The sequence below is a fragment of the Tenrec ecaudatus genome, chromosome 2 (assembly GCF_050624435.1).
Source record: "Tenrec ecaudatus isolate mTenEca1 chromosome 2, mTenEca1.hap1, whole genome shotgun sequence".
In the NCBI taxonomy this organism is placed as follows: Eukaryota; Metazoa; Chordata; class Mammalia; order Afrosoricida; family Tenrecidae; genus Tenrec; species Tenrec ecaudatus.
The window spans coordinates 29479876-29481924 of NC_134531.1; the positions used below are offsets into that span (position 1 = coordinate 29479876).

The following is a 2049-nucleotide window of genomic DNA, read 5'->3' on the forward strand; positions in this document are numbered from 1 at the left end:
AGAATAGGCTTAAAGAAAATTAATAATTCACCTCATCAAAATGTTTTAAATAATAAAATTCTCAATGAACACAAAATTAGCAGTGAATGAAATAATAAAAATCAATAAAGAAGAAAGCACAGGAAAATATATCGAACAAAGAAATCATAAGCCACACACAAACACATATACACACGCATACACGCGCACACACACACACCAAAAAAAACAGTAAAATAACAACAGTAAATTCAGACCTATGGATAATTACATTGAATGTAAATGAATTAAATGTGCCTATCAATACACAAAGTGTAGCAGAATAGATTTTAAAAAATCATGGTTCTCCACACTGCCTTCCCCTGCTCATTCACTGTGGTAAGAATTTTTGTTCTGATGATCCCTGATCCCTGATCCCTTGACACCTTGTGATCGCACAGGCTGGTGTGCTTCTTCTATGTGGGCTTTGTTGATTCTGAGATAGATGGCCGCTTGTTTACCTTCAAGCCTTTAAGACCCCAGACACTATCTCTTTTGATAGCCGGGCACCATCAACTTTCTTCACCACATTTAGTTGTTCACCCACTTTGTCTTCAGAGGTTGTGTTGGGAAGGTGAGCATCATAGAATGCCAATTTAATAGATGAAAGTATTCTTGCCTTGAGGGAGTACTTGAGTTGAGGTCCAATGTCCCTCTGCTATCTAAATACTAACCTTATAAATATATGCATGTAGATTTATTTCCCCATCCTCGTGTATAAATATGTTTGCATATGTACATGTCTTTATCTAGACTTCTATAAATTCCCTCTGCCTCACAGCCTATTTGTAGGCCACTGGACATCCCCTTACAGAAGGGTCTTGGGGAGGAAATGAGTCAGTCAGGGTGTGATGTAGCAACGATCAAAAATACAACTTTTCTCTAGTTCCTAAATGCTTCCTCCCTCACCTCCCACTGTCATGATCCGAATCCTACCTTGCAAGTCTGACTAGACCAAAGGATGTATACTGGTAGAGATGGGAACTGGAAACACAGGGAATCCAGGGCGGATGATCCCCTCAGGACCAGTGGAGTGAGTGGCGATACTGGGAGGGCATAGGGAGGATGGGTTGGTAGCGGGAAGCTATTTCAAGGATCTACATGTGACCTCCTCCCTGGGGTTCATACAACAGAAAAGTAGGGGAAGGGAAACGTGGGACAGAGAAAGATATGACAAAATAATAATTTATAAATTATTAAGGGTTCATGAGGGAGGGGTGAGGGAGGGGAAAAATTGAGGACCTGATGCCAGGAGCGTGGGTGGAGAGCAAATGTTTTGAGAATGATGAGGGCAAGGAATATACAGATGTGCTTTACACAACTGATGTATGTATGGATTGTGATAAGAGTTGTATGAGCCCCTAATAAAATTTTTTTAATGAGGAGTTGATACCAAGGGCTCGAGTAGAAAGTAAATGTTTTGAGAATGATGATGGCAACAAATGTACAAATGTGCTTGATATATGAATGTATCTATAGATTGTTATAAGAGTTGTATGAGCCCCCCATAAAATGATTGGGGGAAAAAACTCCTTTAAAAAATCACGGTTCTTCAATGTGCTAGTATAAGAGCCATGACTTGAACACAAATACAAAGGTAATCTAAATGTTAAAATATTCCCCTGGCTTTGGGCAAAGAGACACCTGATTGGTGGTGGTTCTCTTAGATCAGTCAGGGACAGAGCCAACTTGAAGTCCTTTCATCAACCGAGCTCGATGCCTGCATTGCTGCCAGAAACAGTTGCATGCCTAGGGCACATTAAAAACTTTTTTTTTAATTTGAAAAAAATTATATATTAAACAAATGACAACTAAACATGCATGAGAGGGAACACTAATTCCTGTTAAAATGATCTTAAAGGAAAAAATAGCAAAAGATACAAGAAAGAATATTACATAATAAATAAAAGGCTAAATTAACAAGAAGACACCACTTCATGAGGGACAGAACAACTGCCAAAACCTCAACAAGTTAAAGAACTTCTAGACAACACAAACATAATGAACCAACTGAACCACATCGATGTAATG

General features: G+C 38.8%; 1 non-coding gene across 1 annotated transcript; it reads left to right on the top strand.

The window, feature by feature from the left end:
* Window positions 1-1635: 1635 nt before the first annotated feature.
* On the top strand, window positions 1636-1780 carry LOC142441646 (small nucleolar RNA SNORA48). Its single transcript, XR_012783007.1, has one exon. It is a non-coding gene; the product is annotated as a small nucleolar RNA SNORA48 (small nucleolar RNA).
* The last annotated feature ends 269 nt before the right edge of the window (window positions 1781-2049 follow it).